The sequence below is a fragment of the Giraffa tippelskirchi genome, chromosome 11, assembly GCF_054371585.1.
Source record: "Giraffa tippelskirchi isolate mGirTip1 chromosome 11, T2T-mGirTip1v1.2.pri, whole genome shotgun sequence".
NCBI lineage: Eukaryota > Metazoa > Chordata > Mammalia > Artiodactyla > Giraffidae > Giraffa > Giraffa tippelskirchi.
The window spans coordinates 133429124-133444456 of record NC_137285.1 but is presented as its reverse complement, the minus strand read 5'-3'; the positions used below and the strand labels follow the sequence as shown (position 1 = coordinate 133444456).

General features: G+C 45.5%; 1 long non-coding RNA gene and 1 other non-coding gene across 2 annotated transcripts in view; one reads left to right on the top strand and one right to left on the bottom strand.

The window, feature by feature from the left end:
* Positions 1–14957, top strand: part of LOC145526910 (uncharacterized) — a 28706-nt gene extending 13749 nt beyond the window's left edge. Inside the window, exons 3-8 of the long non-coding RNA XR_014069295.1 lie at positions 188–380; positions 3615–3742; positions 8705–8799; positions 9606–9697; positions 11103–11233; positions 13705–14957. This is a non-coding gene — a long non-coding RNA (uncharacterized LOC145526910). The remainder of the gene's footprint in view (positions 1–187; positions 381–3614; positions 3743–8704; positions 8800–9605; positions 9698–11102; positions 11234–13704) is intronic.
* On the bottom strand, positions 932–1004 carry TRNAR-UCU (transfer RNA arginine (anticodon UCU)). Its single transcript has one exon. It is a non-coding gene; the product is annotated as a tRNA-Arg (tRNA).
* Positions 14958–15333: the final 376 nt, after the last annotated feature.

The window sequence follows — 15333 nt, the reverse complement described above, 5'->3', positions numbered from 1 at the left end:
GATGCTGAGGGATGACTGTACATCTACACAGCATTCTTAAAGGTTGCATGGCATTGCACCTTTCTTCAATTGTTGAATGTTTAAGCTGTAGTGTATCGGATATCCATTGACAAAATAATGCTATGTAGTGAGAAAACCACAAAATCTCAGTGGCACGCAAAAAATAAACATTTGTTTATTGTACCAGTTCACAGGAGTTCAGCTGGTCTGCGCTGGCTCAGAAGCTCTCTGCTGGTCGCGCTTCTGCCTCTTCGGCCAGCTGTGGTTGGCTGAGTCGTCCTCCTCATTTTGACTTGCTCATGTGTCTGGGACTGGCTGGTTATCAGTCCCTTTAGGATGGTCACAGCTGAGACAACTAGGGCAGCTCCACTGTGTGCCAGGTGAGTTATCCTCCAGGAAGCTGAAAAATTCTGGAAGAGGTCCCATTTGAGGGCAGCGGTCCATTCTAAGTTCAGATTAGACATGCTAAATTGGATACCTTTGAGATCTTCAAGGGGAGGTTTTGAGAGGTAAGGGTGTGCTGTTCAGAGGACAAGTTTGGGCTGGAATGATTAATGTTTTAGTCTTAGGTACTTTAGGAATTAATTGAAATAGTAGATCTGAATTAAATGACTTAATTTAATTTGAGAAGAGATTAAAGAGATATAGGAGAGAAGGGACATATGAGAGAGGAGACTTAGAGCCAGGCCTGGAGGACTGGAGCAGAGGAGACCTACAAACCCCTCTCTCGTCAGAAAAGCAAAAACAGAACAGAAAAATGGTTTGTTATGGGAGCAAGGAGAAAATGTTTCAAAAAGTGGATGGTTCACAAGGGCTTTGATAATTTTAAAAATTTACTTATTTGGCTGTGCCAGGCATTAGTTGTTATAAACATGATCTTGAATCTTTGATGCAGCATGCAGGGTCTTTAGTTATGCCATGTGGGATCTAGTTCCCTGACCAGGAATCGAACCCAGACCCCCTGCATTAGAAGTTCAGAGTCTTAGCCACTGGACCACCAGGGAAGTCCCTCTGATAGTTGTTGGAAAGTCAAGTAGGACAGTTAGTCTCCAAAGATGGCCCCCAAGTGAATTATGCCTCCTGAAATTCACACTTTGTGTAGTACCCTCCCACACCGAATGAGGCCTGGGTTTGTGCAACTAATAGAATTTGCGACTTTTGAGGATAGGTCATATGAAGCTTGCAGCGTCAACCTGGGTCTCTTGAAATGCTTGTTCAGAAGGATGCCAGCCAGCATGTAAAAAGTCTGTTTACCCTTAGACCATCATGTTGTGAAGAAGGCTAAACTGCCTATGTGGATGCCACACGGAGAGAGAGAGATATGATGCCTGGCCACCTCCCGGTTGTGGCAGCTGTTCCAACCTGGGTACCAAACATGTAAGGCATGAGTCACCTTAGTGTCAAGATGACTCCAGCCCTTTGAGACAACCCAAGTAAGACCTTCCCAGCTTATCCCAGTCAATTAATAGAATCACAAGAAAGAAAAAATGAATTCTTGTTTCAAGCTACTAAATTTTATACTTGAAGAAGGTGGAGTTGAAAAAAAACTGTCTGCTTGATTTGGTGGTATGGAGGTCCTTATTATTTCTAGGAGCTACAGGTGCAGAAGCCAGACCAGACATAGATGGGTTAAGAGTGGGTAGCAACTGAGGAAATTAAGAAGGCATGGAGGACTGCTTTCTGGAGAACTTTGGCTATGGATGGGGAAGAGATAGGATGGGGAAGAGATAGGATGGGGAAGAGATAGAAGGGTTGGTAGTCGGAAGAGGAAATGAAACAAGGCACAGTTTTTCTGATAGTCTCTACCACACACACACACACACACACACACACACACACACACACACACACACACACACACACACTGGAATGCTCAGTTCAGTTCAGTTCAGTTGCTCAGTCGTGTCTGACTCTTTGCGACCCCATGAATTGCAGCACGCCAGGCCTCTCTGTCCATCACCAACTCCCAGAGTCCACCCAAACCCATGTGCATCGAGTCAGTGATGCCATCCAACCATCTCATCCTCTGTCGTCCCCTTCTCCTCCCGCCCCCAATCCTACCCAGCATCAGGGTCTTTTCCAATGAGTCAACTCTTCGCATGAGGTGGCCAAAGTATTGGAGTTTCAGCTTCAGCATCAGTCCTTCCAATGAACACCCAGGATTGATCTCTTTTAGGATGGATTGATTGGATCTCCTTGCAGTCCAAGGGACTCTCAAGAGTCTTCTCCAACACCACACTTCAAAAGCATCAATTCTGCGGTGCTCAACTTTCTTCGCAGTCCAACTCTCACATCCATACATGACCACTGGAAAAACCATAGCCTTGACTAGATGGACTTTTGTTGACAAAGTAATGTCTCTGCTTTTATATATGCTATCTAGGTTGGCCATAACCTTCCTTCCAAGGAGTAAGCGTCTTTTAATTTCATGGCTGCAATCACCATCAGCAGTGATTTTGGAGCCCCAAAAAATAAAGTCTGACACTGTTTCCACTGTTTCCCCATCTATTTCCCATGAACTGATGGGACCAGATGCCATGATCTTAGTTTTCTGAACGTTGAGCTTTAAGCCAACTTTTTCACTCTCCTCTTTCATTTTCATCAAGAGGCTCTTTAGTTCTTCTTCACTTTCTGCCATAAGGGTGGTGTCATCCGCATATCTGAGGTTATTGATATTTCTCGCGGGCAATCTTGATTCCAGCTTGTGTTTCTTCCAGCCCAGTGTTTCTCATGATGCATATAAGTTAAATAAGCAGGGTGACAATATACAGCCTTGACGTCCTCCTTTTCCTATTTGGAACCAGTCTGTTGTTCCATGTCCAGTTCTAACTGTTGCTTCCTGACCTGCATACAGGTTTCTCAAGAGGCAGGTCAGATGGTCTGGTATTCCCATCTCTTTCAGAATTTTCCACAGTTTATTGTGATCCACACAGTCAAAGGCTTTGGCATAGTCAATAAAGCAGAAGTAGATGTTTTTCTGGAACTCTTGCTTTTTCGATGATCCAGCGGATATTGGCAATTTGATCTCTGGTTCCCACTGGAATGCTACTTAGCCATAAAAAAGAATGAAATCCTGCCATTTGCAACAGTGTGGATGGACCTTGAAGGCATTATGCCAAGTGAAGTAAATCAGACAAAGACAAATACCTTATGTTTTCACTCAGATGTGGGATCTAAAAATATGAATGAACAAAATGAAAATAAAAACAAACTTGGACACAGAGAACAGATTAATGGATACAAGAGGGGAAGTTGGTTGCAGGGGGAGGCTGTGAAATGGGTGAGGTGGGCCAATTGTATGGTGACAGATGGCAGCTAGACTTGTCATGGTGATCACTCTGTAGTGCATACAGATGTCAAATCATAATGCTGTACACCTGAAATACATATATATGTAAGTTACCCTTGCATGCTGGCTCAGTCATTTCTGACTCGTGACCCTGTATAGCTTCTCTGTTTTTGAATATATTTGAAATTTTCTATAATCAAAAGGTTTAAAAACTGTTCTGAAACATATTCTTCATGCTAGTAAGTATTTAGAGATAACAAGTTAACATTCAGTTGTGGTAACTGAGTTTAAAATATGTCCTACTGATGCATACTTCTCCTTCTAGGATATTGCAGAGAATTCCCCTTTCCAGTGATACTCTACAGTGGAAGGAAAACAGAGCCAAAGGGAAGGATTGGGTTGAGAGGACAAGACTGAACATATAGAAGAGAGGAGGCATACGGCACTGCAAAAGTGAGGCATACGGCACTGCAAAAGTTCTGAAAAGGAGGGTGAGGTGGGATCTGGGATCCAGGTCAAGGTGAGGGGTGGGTCCAGTGGAGAGAGGAGTGTGAGGGTGAGTGGGGGGAGGGGGTTGAAGCCTAGAGGAGGAGGAAATTGTCATTGTTGTTGTTCAGTAGCTCAGTCGTGTCCAGTTCTTTGTGACCCCACGGACTGCAGCACACCAGGCTTCTCTGTCCTTCAGTATCTCCTGGAGTTTGCTCAGATTCAAGTCCATTGAGTCGGTGATGCCATCCAACCACCTCATCCTCTTTCCCAGCATCAGGGTCTTTTCCAATGAGTTGGCTCTTCGCATCAGGTGGCCAAAGTATTGTAGCTTCAGCTTCAGCATCAGTCCTTCCAATGAATATTCAGGGTTGATTTCCCTTAGGATTGACTGGTTGGATCTCCTTGCAGTCCAAGGGACTCTCAAGAGTCTTCTCCAGCACCACAGTTTGACGGCATCAATTCTTTGGCACTCAGCCTTCTTTATGGTCCAACTCTCACATCCGTACATGACTACTGGAAAAAACATAGCTTTGACTATATGGACCTTTGTCAGAAAAGTGATGTTTCTGATTTTTAACATGCTGTCTAGGTTTGAAATAGCTTTTCCTCCAAGGAGCAAGGAATTCTCAATGGACAGCCTCTAAATTTTCAGAGATTAGGAGAAAAGTCAATGCTACAAGGTGATGGGATTGGTAATCAGGAAATTGTAGTTGGAAGAGAATAGAAGAGATGTGATAAAGTTATTCAGGTGGGTGGGGAGTGAATTTACTAGGGCAAAAGAATGGAATTGCAGGAAAGTTTAGAACTGAACAATAGACTAGGGACTTTTAGCAAGCTAAGGAGAACAATGGAAGGAAAATGATAATGGACTGGGAGGGAAGAGAAGCCTTGCTAATCTGGCTATACTGGTGATGTTGATGAATGAACCCACTTTGAGGGATGTGGTCTCAGGAAGTGGGTATAGGGAGCAGCCACCTGCATGTTTCAAGAGTTCAGGTGATTTGGATGCAACTGCAGGTGGTTCTTGAACCACTGTTTGAGAAACACTGCCCTAAGAGCTGGAAAGCAAGTGAGGCTGGATTGGGGCAGGAGGACTGTCACGTCCTAGTGGGGAAGCCCCCGGACAGACAACAGGACAGTCTCTGTTGTTCCAGGTGGCCCTGTAGCTTCCTTGGTCCCTGGGAGGGGCTCAGACACAAACGTGGGTGGCCTTCAAAGTAACCCTGCCTGTGCTTGCCCCCAGGGGCTACTCATCCATGGACTGTCACAACTGGAGTTTTTGTTGTTTGCTATTTGTTTTTGCAACTTTTGATTCCAGAAATAAAAATGGGCTTTCAAAATCAACCAACCGACCAATTAACACTGTTGAAGTTGGCACATTTGAGCTAATTGTTTTCCTTTTCATTTAGGCTTATTTCCTACCGAGTGTGAGGTAGCACTTTCAAGTAAATCTTTGGTAATTCCTACGCATCAAGCAATTGCCTTCATTTCCCAGCAGGACATCCTGAAGTGGGCTTATTTGGAGAGAGAACGGGAATAGCAGTTTTTATAGCTTAAGGCCTGAAAGAAAACTGCTTTTTTTCCCTTGACAATCATAATCCACTCATGCTTTAAAAATGCATTTCAAAATCAAAAGGACTTGGAGAGTCTGGAATGTGCTAGAAGGATGTAACAAGACATTTTATTAGCTTATCTATAATCTAGATAAACTTATGTCTTGTGTCTCTTCTCTTGAAACTTCTTCAGCCATAGACTCTCTGTGTTGCCTAGATGTCAAAGAATTAAGCCTGTGTTGAATTAACAGAAGTAATAGGGGTACAGAGAGAATTGCTTTCTTTTATCACGGCCTCCACTGTGACTCTGATTTTCATTTCCAGTGGCAGGATGAAGGAAAGGCCAGTACTCTGGGAGCGGAGCACAGCCTGAATAAAGGCCCGGAGGCCGGCAGGTCATGGGGCTGCCGGACTGAGGCAGAGAGGAAACAGGGCTGGCTTGATAGGGGAGCTGGATTAGGGAGGCTGAGCAGCAGCCGGCGGAGGCGGGGGTCGCTTTGAGTGGTGCCTGGGGAAATCCTGAGCCATTTAAATGAGCCATTTAAATCTGACAGGCAAATTGGTGTTTTAAGAAGATTTACCAGGCAGTGATGTGCAGGATGAGCTAGAGTGGGTGGGGGCAGTGTGTGTGTGTGTGTGTGTGTGCGCGCGCGCACACGCGCGTGGTGGGGTGTGGGGGGGTGACAGAAGAGAGGGGAGAATGAAGCTAGGAGAATAAAGTTTCTGCTTTGAGACACACTTACTGAGCACCTACCGTTTATCTTGCCTTGTGCCAAGCACCAGCTTCATACGCGCTGTCTCTCAGTGTAAACAACCAGCATCAGCTCTTTTGTCCAAGCTGGAACCTCCAAGTCCTCCCTGACATTTTCCTTCCCTTTTCTCCGCAGTCTATCAAGCTGTCCCATCAACTCCACGCTTCTTACATCCGCCTCTTCTCTTGCATCCCCACCGCCTCTATCCCACTTCAGCCACTGCACCTCTCCCTGATGAAGGGCTTCCGTGCCTCCCGTCTCCCCTCTGACTCCTTCTCCACCTGCTTGCTAGTGGCAGTGAGGATGGTCTTCCTGAAACACATTGAATCAGGCCATGTCCCCCAGCAGAAACCCTGCAGTGGGCTCCCCACTGCCTTCAAGGGAAAAGTCTGAATCCTCAGCAAAGCCGGGAGGTCCTTGGAATGTGGGTTTTGCTTAGTTCTCCCTGCTTCCCAGGGCTCTTGCCTCTCCCACCTTAGAGCTTGGGGTGTGGCCATGCGAAAACGCTGTCAGTAATCCTGAGAAGTCTCTTCTCCCTTGTGGTGATGACATCCTCCGTTGTACCTCTCCCCTCTGACTCATTCTTCAGAATACATTTAGCCATCCTTTCCTCTTAGCTTTTTCTGGCCACTGGTACCTCCTGGGCACTTTCAAAGAACTGCTGCTATTGCTGTCCTAGAGCTTACCACAACACATTGTCAGTGGTAGTTACCTCCTTGGTCTGTGAACTTCAAGAGGCACCTTCCAGGGACCACGTCTTCCTCTTCACCTAGCACCCTCCTGACACATAAAACGTGCTCAGAAAATATTCAACAAATGGAAATGGATGAAGATACAAGAATCTGGGTGGTGGGGGGTGGGGAGGGAGTGTTGGTCCCATTTTACAGATAAAGAAACTGAGGATCAAGGAGTGACTTAATAATCTAAGTCTTCTCAGCTTTGCCGCCTGAAATCCACTTCAGGGTCGCTAATTTATCGTTTAGGATTTTTCCCTCTTTCTTGCAGCCACAAAATGGAGATTATCAAGGAAAAGAGTTCTGTGTAGCACCTTTGATTCTGGCTAATGGTTCAGAAAGCTAGCAGTAGGGCCACTTCAGGAGTGGGTGTAACAATAGATGAAAAGGTGTTGCTATATTAGTAGGGGATTTCATAAACTAGAGTATTATTAGGTTTGGGGATTGCAAAAGGCTAAGAGGCCAAATGAACCATTTCCAGCATAAATTGAATATTTATTTCACTGGAAATTATTCAAATCACAAATCCTCCCTGTTTCTAAAAGCTGAAGGAGGATCTGGTTACATGTGTTCATTGCCATTTTTTGTTTCTCCAATAAATGTTCGTTGCCTACCTTTTTTTTTTTGATTGACTGGAAAAATCACATTGCAAAATGATAGATATTGTTCATTTAACTCCAGCATTTACCTTTCCCCTAAAGCAGAGTTCTGTTCATGACAGATCAGACTTCTCCCCCATTTAGCACCCATGTAAAACATTGCAAAAGATTGGGTCTGCGGCTCGAATAACATGTTTGCAGCAATCTGTTCAAGCCGCAGCGGGCATGGAAGCTCTTAATGAAACGTCGGCGGATATTAGGGTTTTATGGACTGGAAAACAGTACAAATCAAAGCACTTTGCTTACTGTTTATCTGTTTAGAACATTTTTATTTTCTAAACCTAGCAATGTTCATCTTTTTCATCCGGCACTTCGGTTTGGTTCTTTACATATTGATTTTCCCGTTCACTGGCATTCTCTGATGAAGTCGGAGCACCCAGGTGTGCTGTCTGAGTGAGCAGTGGCTAGGGGTGCAGGATGGGGGGCATTCTCTGCCCGGAGACCCCTCAGTTCAAGGGCTGGGAGAGAGCAGGGTTCACTGTATAAAAAGATCACTATAGGGACTTCGCTAGTGCTCCCAGTGAATGGGGCCTGGGTTCCATCCCTGGTCAGGGAACTGGATTGCTGCAACTAAAACCCTGACAACCAAGTAAGTTTTTTAAAAAAGGATCACTACACCTTTCTATCCCCTGTGTGGTTTCCCCTTGAACCAGCAGGGTTGATCTTCTATATTAGTTTCTTCTCAAAATGTATGTACAAACCTTACAATAAAAGTAGCATTCTCTTCTTAAATTTTATGAGATAAAATAGAGAGGGTCCCAGCAGGAAGCAAAATCCATCAGAGCTGGTTTATCCAAGGGTCAGCAATTTTTTTCTGTGAAGGGCCAGAAAGTAAGTATTTTGAGCTTTTCAGGCCGCCTACAGTCTCTGTCACAACTGACCACAGACAACACCTAAAGGGTGGGTGGTGGATGTGACCGTGGGCCAGTAAAACTGTCTTTACTAAAAGCGAGGGGGTGGTTATTGGCTTGTGGGCCAAAGTTCACTGACTCCTGGTTTAGATTAAAAGATTTTAAGGGACAATGTGCAGATAAGTGGGCAGCGTCAGGGGAACAGACAGGGGGCATTGAGGTATCAAGATCACAGCAGCAGGAAGCTGTTACTGCCTCAAAGCCTGGAGGGGCAGGGAGGGAGGAGGTGGTGTGAGCGGTGAGAATGGGGCCTTGGGAGGTACTAGAGCAGGGAGGGGGCAGGGAAGAAACCCCACCCCTTTCTCCCCCACCCTCAGGTCTGCTTGTGCTTCCGCTTTGTCTGATCCAGTCAATGGCCAGAGGCAAGGGGCCTGGGAGGAAGCCTTCCGGCGACAGCATCTCCGAACACAGGGTGTGGATCAAGTAGAGCAAGGGTAGTGGGGAGAATAGATGAGGGGGTGAGGGGAGGCAAAAGGAGAATAAGCAGCCCAGGCGATGTCTCTCTCGGCACTAACTTCTTACATCCTTCTCCTTTGGGGAGAGAAAATAAGCTTGGCTGGCTGCATTCCTTGACCCTGGCTTTGTTCTAGAGCAGCAGTCCGCAGCCATTTTGGCGTCAGGGACTCCTTTCGTGGAAGACGATTCTTCCACAGACTAGAGGGTGGGGGATGGTGTGGGGATGATGCAAGCACATTACATTTATTGTGTACTTTATTTCTAATCTAATGCCGCCGCTGATCTGACGGGAGGTACTGGTCCGTGGCCTGGAGGTTGGGGATCCCGGTTCTAGAAATGTATGCTCCTCACAGTACTGCTCCAGCTTTGGGCATGTCCCCGGTCACAGTGATTGGTTCAGAGATAGGCTTATGTTATGATCTAATTCAGGCTGAGACCAAGGTGCAGACCTTTTGTTTGTTTGAACCGTTGAGGAGATAAGCTCTCTCTTTTTTCTGGTCAATCCAAGGCTCGAGGTTTGGCAGCAAGCTGACCACGTGGTGACTCACAGGGGACTCAAAAGAGCACGCAGATTGCCTGGGGGTGGTGCTCTCCGTTCTCGGGCACTCAGTCACGTCCAACTCTTTTGTGACCCCATGAACTGTAGCCGCCAGGCTCGTCTGTCCATGGGATTTTCCTGGAGTGGGTTGCCATGTCCTCCTCTAGGGGATCTTCTTGACTCAGGGACCGAACTCGCATCACCTGTGTCTCCTGCATTGGCAGGCAGATTCTTTACCACTGAACCGCCTGGCAAATCCTGATCCTGAGTCCCTGAATCAAGCCATACCTGACACAAACACTCATTTCTCAATGAGGTAAGCCAATACACTCTAGTTTAACTGAAACAAGTTTTTTGTTTGGAGCCAGAGAATACTGGCCAAGAGAGAAAGTCCAGATTTATCACTGGAACCAAGACCTACTTTTCTATAACTGTGTGACCCTCATGTGAGGTCCACAAAACTAACCACCAAAGCATGCAAGAGACGATGATTCTCCTGCGTGTATGAGTATTTTCACGTGTATATGTGTGCAGCTGTGTTCAAGCAATAACATTTATTGTCAGCATGTACACTTCTCGGACACAAAAACCTTTCTTTTTTGAATATCTGCATGGCATGGACCTCATGAGTCTCAAAGACAGCAACTTCCAAGATAATTACAGAGATCTGATGATAGCCATAGCAACCCACCGATTCTGAAATGTAATGGCATGCAGACCACTGAAGCTCGGAGACCCTCATGGCAACAGAGTACCTGCCCAGGTCTGTGGGGTCATACAGGGGCTTTTCTTTTGCTTGAACAGAAGGGCTTCTCACCACACAACACCTCCCACAGTAATTCCTAAAGTTTTTAATTTTATGGGCCAGAAAAATGTCCAAAACAGAAGTACTGACATAAAGTTGCCAACTTTATTTTGCTAAGAACAGTTCACAAAAGAGATAAAACAAACAACCGCCATCTCTACTAGAATCATTTCATAAAAGAAAGGATATTTTCCCATTTTCTGAAAGGAGAGAATAAAAGAGAAGCCCTTTGACAGAGCACATTTACCTTTAAGAGAAATGCATGACTTTGGGGATGCTGTGCCTGGTGGGGCACATATGCATGGTGAGGCTGCCCAGATAAGGGAGGTCTGCAGGGCCTAAAGCCACTCACTGTGCCTGCCAAGGCACGAGCCCAGCATGGGCTGTGTACACTAGGATGAAGGGGCACTTTTTTTCTTGACACAGAGTCTTCTCACTTGCCAAACTGTGTGCTGACGGGGCTGTAACTGCCAAAAAGGGCAACCTTTTCTAATCTGCACAAAGCACTTTTGGGACTGGCAGTGGCTGTGCTTTAACCAGCACCTGGCACGTAGTAGGTGCTCAATAAATATGTACTCATTGGATGTTGCACGGCTGACAGAAGCTCCATCAAGGGCCGTTCCCAGTCTGCTCGCTGACATCAGGGGCCAGGCAGTCCTTGACTGCACAGCTACCGGAAGTGCGTTTCATGTCTTTTCTCCTCTCACCGTATCTAAATGGACGTCAGCGGAGAGGAAGATTACAGCAGCCTCTCCTGCTTCTTGGCTCTTTTAGAGGACCAGAAAGAAACCAGCCTTGGGTGGTTTTTTTTTTTGGTTTTGTTTGTTTGTTTTTTTAAATTGAAATCTTTATTGAATTTGTTACAATATTGCTTCCATTTTTTTTTTTTTCAATGTTTTGGTGTTTTGGCTATGAGGCATGTGGGTGCTTAGCTCCCTGACTAGGGATCAAACCCACACCCGCTGCATTGGAAGGTGAAGTCTTAACCACTGGACCTCCAGGGAAGTCCCCGAAACCAGCCCTGTTTAAGTGCCTGCTCTGTGCCAGGTAGGACTTTGTCCTGTTAACCTCTTCAGCATGTTGTAAAGCTCAGGTGTGGAGCCTTTGAAGGGTTAAATAATATGCTTCAGGTCACCCAGTGGCCCACTGAGATTTTGACTGCAGCATCTGTATCGCTGGGATTTGTGGAGTTTTGCCCTCCACACTGGGGTTTTGCCCTCAAGAAGTGCTCAGTGAATATGTGGAAGTCTGTCCTATGTTCCTTGGAAACTGCCCAGTCATGGGGTTCACAGTCAGCTTCCCATCTCACTTCTCAGTGTATCTGTCACTGCCGTTCCGCCTCTACATCAGCTTCCCGCCCCCAACCACCCTGGGTCAGCATGCTAAGTCTCTTCAGTCATGTCCGACTCTGTGCAACCCCATGGACTGTAGCCTGTCAGGCTCCTCTGTCCATGGGATTCTCCAGGCAAGGATACTAGAGTGAGTTGCCATGCCCTCCTCCAGGGGATCTTCCTGACCCAGGGATTGGACCAGGCTCACTTGCATTGCAGGCAGATTCTTTACTGTGTGAGCCATCAGGGAAGCTATTTAGGCAGCAAGCGTGGAAGTCAAATCCAGGTAGCTTCTCTCCAGACCACATCTGACCACACAGCTCTCCTGCTGAAGGACCAGCAGCCCAAACCAGTATTTCCATCAGAGAAGGCCAGGACTTGTGATCCAGACATGGCTATTCGCATGAAGCTATTACATTGCCTGCAGTATTGGTGGTGCTGACACCAGAGGGAAGAGAGTTCCTCTTTTTGTAAAAATGAATTCAACCAGGTCAGCCCTCTTTGCGGCAATGCCACGTCTCTGTCATTTTATATAGAATGTCCTTATGTAGAGGAAATAATGGTTTGCTTTACTATATGTAGCTCATCGTTGGACTTGGGACCTATTAATAAATTTGAAATATCTGATAAAGGGCTAAAGAGGGGAAGAAAAGGAAGGCTCTTAAGGAGGAGTAACAATAAATACCCAGGGAACTGCATTTTCTTCTCAACCACATCTTGACTCTCAGTTGAGGTCAGTGGACTCTGGTCTCATGGGGGCCATAATGCTCCTGGGTACCGATGCTACACAGAGGTATCTGTGGTCTATTCACTGCTTGGCCAGCCTGGAAACTCCTTTATCAGATACTTTTCTTACCTTGCTCTGCATTTGCAAGCCAGAGATCAGAGTGAAGGGTGAACAGATGGGGTACAGTCTGATTGATATAAAGATTCTGGTTTTAGAGGAAGAGAGAACAGGAGAACAATTCACACCTAACATTGATCGCGAGTCTACAATTGTCAGACATGTTATATATTAATCTTCCTTATTCCATCTCACAGCTCTGGAAACTAAGGCCCAGAAAGGTGAAGTAACTTGTTTAAAATAAAACCTCTAGTAAGCAGAAAAGCAAGAACTTGAACCCAAGTCTGTCTGGCTCAAGGCATGCCCTGTGTGATTGATTTCAGAAGGCCCTAGTTCTCCTCTTTTTGTCCCATCTGTTCTTTAGTGTAGAGGTCAGGTGCCTGGGCTCTGGAGGCAGAGTACAGGGGTTCAATCCCTGGTTCTACTACCTCCAGGTTCTGTTACCCGAGCTCCAAGTTGTGTAGACAGAGTATCACTATAGGTCAATGTGGAAATGTGTCTAGGGGAGGTGTGACCTGAGCTTGGTTGACACTGGAAGACCTGTTGGGATATGGATTAAGAAAGAGCTCAAATGAAAGATACTGCCCTGGGAGGGGGAGGAGAATCAGCAAAGTTGCTGAAGGTGGGAAACTCACACTGAAATTCCCATTGAAGTGCCTACTGTACTGGGCACTTGATGGTGTCTCTTCATTCATCCACTTGCTCAGTGTTTCTATAGGAAACCTCTGGTGGCGAGTCACAGACAGACTTTTCTCAGACTGAGCTAAGCATCATGTTTTCCTGTTAATAACTCAAGGGTTGGATTATTGACTCAGGTAGCCAGGTATCCAGCAGTAGAGAGGGATTCACAGTTCTTATAGGAGGAGGATGAAGCAGGTTAGAATGACAGGAAAGCAAACCGAGAAGAAGGTGGGGAATTTGAAGAAGAGAGCTCAAGAGTGAACCAAGAACTTAAAACTGCAGAAGACAATGAGTAAGTGGAAGACCTCTTTTGCAAAAGTCCTGTTGTGTTTTGCTGATCACTTCTCACCTGACTGGAGAGTTAAGGAGTATATCCCCTGTTATCCACTCTCTTTGGGATCCATGTGTCTGTAGAGAGCATGTGTGTGGCTTTGCTGTTAGGGTAGACATGGTAGTGGGACAAAGCCCGAGGCTTTTCCAGTGATGCCTGCTCTAGGAGAATACATCTCTCTGGCTCTGGGGCTCAGGGTTGGGGGCCTGTGGTAATGGAGCCCACATGAGGCCGATGAAACGTGAGCAGAGGTGATGTGGTCACCTCTGGGTGGAAGCTCTGAGAGTTGGTGTGAGGCTTGCCATACTAACATTTCCCTCTCTGCCACCAGGATTGGCAGTTTTCCAACTGCTGTGTTCGTGAGTGAAGCTGACATGGAGCAGAGCTTCAGCTGGCCCAAAGTGGACATGTGATGTGGACCAGAAATAACTCTGTTTTTATCTGCCACTCCTGGGTTGTTGCTGCAGCATAAGCTACCAGTCCTAATACAAGGCATATTTGTTACTGTGCATCTAAGCCACACTCTCCAGCAGTCGTATCAGAGATGGATGGACATCTCCACCTGCCCCACTTTTTTCCCTTTCCTCAAACTCTGATGGGATAGAGGCTCTTATTTCACCTCCCTTACAATCTGATAATGTCCAGTTTGCAGAACTCCAGGTGATAATGAATCCTGCACCTCAGTCTACAAAAAGGAAGGTTGGAAGCATCGGTAGAAAATGTATTGGTGAGTTCCGATGTTGTGAAGTGAGTGGAAGATTATTTAGATAAACGGATTAATCTGATTGAAATGGTTCCCAGAAGTAAATGTCAATGAACCAGACGTGGTAATTTCTTGCTCATGAAGTAGTGTTAGTATGCATGTGATTTGAAGTTTATGTTAAAACACAAGCACAAGATTGCCTCTTGGGCTATGGATGGTATAAATGGGATGGGGCCACCATGAATGAGAACTGTTTGTGTCAGATATGGTTAGCTCAAGCAGGATGATGAGTGAGAGTAGAGGTTCCTAGAATGTGGTGGTGAATCACAAACAATACACCAAGGCCAGAAATATATATCTTTGTATAGAAATTAACACAAAGCTATCTGTAAACATCTAAGCAGATTCCAAATGTGCTAGAGATTTTGCTTCAGTGCTTTAGAATAACAAGTGTTGCCTTCAGAGAGAAAAATTGTCCTCTTAAAATGTGTGTATGGGATCTAAGGAGAGAGAGAGTTACACAGTCATGTACACTTTTCCCAAATTGGATTGCTGTGAAAATGTCCGCTCAAAGAAGGGTTCTGTGATTCAAAAACAAAACAAACAAACAAGCAAAAATCAAGGAAATATGGAGTTAAATAAGTTTCTTTACCGCAGAACTTCTCAAAGGCTCTAATACATTGATGTTGATTGTGATTCTCCAAAAGTAGGCAGTAATCACAGCTTCTGAACTTTTCTGACTGTGGAACTCATAGCTAGATTAAGAGATGGACAGAAGGGTGGAAGGATAGAAGGATGAAGGGATGAATATGGGTATAGATATATAAATATGTTTCTCGTTTCACTCTGCTATTTGTAAATAAAGAAGAGTACTAAATGAACCTGTAAGTATACCTTTGACTGGATAAAGAGACCTCCTTTGATATGAGTTCTTAGCAATGAAAATAAAATCAGCTAATTCGATTAGGATGCTTTTGAGTACAGGAAACAGACTTTCCTTTAAAGAGGACTTAAACAACATCATTTTTTTTGCTTCCCCGATGGCTCAGCGAGTAAAGAATCCCCCGGCATTGCAGGAAACACAGCAGACAGGAGATGCATGTTCCGTCCATGGGTTGGGAAGATTCCCCTGGAGTAGTAAGTGGCAACTCACTTCAGCATTCTTGCCTGAAAACTCCCGTGGACAGAGGAGGCTGACAGGCTACATTCCAAAGGGTTGCAAAGAGCCAGACACGACTGAGCAACTAAGCACTTACC